Here is a 1,112-nt window from a genome sequence, read left to right on the forward strand (position 1 = left end):
AGCAACTGATGTGTCCAATACCTTAGTGCTTTGTAAAGAAAAAGCATAAATGTGTGTTCCAGTATCTTCCATATTGGAAAGCAGCCACCTAAAGCATGCCAACAAAAATAAGAAAAGCTAACTTCAAAACACAAATACCATCATTATGCCATTTTATGCTCCTCCACAGGCAGAACTCTGTCTTAGGTAGGGATAACTCCTGGATACAAAAAACAGGTTATCACCATCAAACGGAAGTTCTCTGCATGCACAGCTGTGAGTTGTGCTGGACACCATTCTCACCTGCTCATTGCCTCTCTTCACCGGCAACCCACAGTAACACACCTCAAATTGAAGCAATACCCACTTGCTTTGAAAGCTCTATCCTGACTACCAGTTTTCACTGACTTACACCTGTTAAACCACCACCACATGCCGGTTTACACTGGCTTTGCCTGCAAAGTCCACCAAGTCAGCAATCTTCAATCTGACAAGATGCAGCTGCTTTAAAAGGGACAGATCGACATGCCAACTTCATTTTGCCATGGAAATAGACATGAATTTGAGCTTATTTCAATTTTTGCTAAAGCAAATACAGATGATTAGGAGTGAAATAGCATAAGCATACATTTTTTAATTACTAAAAGCATAAGAACCTAGCCAGATTCACAATTTTGGTTTTCACACTGAAAACCGAGATTAGCTCTCGGCATGCACAGTCGCATGCAAGCAACGAAAACTGGTGAAAGACTTGTAGGTGCCCAGGTCCTGGAGCCAGGGCTGGTAGATCAGACATGTACTCGCCACTTCTCCCCGCTTTACCATGATGGACAACACAGAATCTGTTCTACTGAAGCAACTTTGAGTGCGTGTCTTCTCCTTCCTCGGTTCCCTGTAAATTTGCCAGGATAACGGCATGGAGATGCAAACGGTGTGCCCCCTGCGAAAATGCGATGGGCTACCACCAACCCGCACTCCGCACGTTTAAACCCAAACCAGATAAAAGTCTTAATCGCGCCCAATAGCCCGGGACTCCGAACCGAGGATGCGGCTTCTCCGGAGCTGACGGCCGCCCCGGGACGAGCCCCGGGAAGGACGAGGCGGCGGACGGGACAAAGCGCTCCGGCGGGGAG

Source organism: Athene cunicularia (genome assembly GCF_003259725.1).
Source record: "Athene cunicularia isolate RWA chromosome 1 unlocalized genomic scaffold, athCun1 chr1_part1, whole genome shotgun sequence".
NCBI lineage: Eukaryota > Metazoa > Chordata > Aves > Strigiformes > Strigidae > Athene > Athene cunicularia.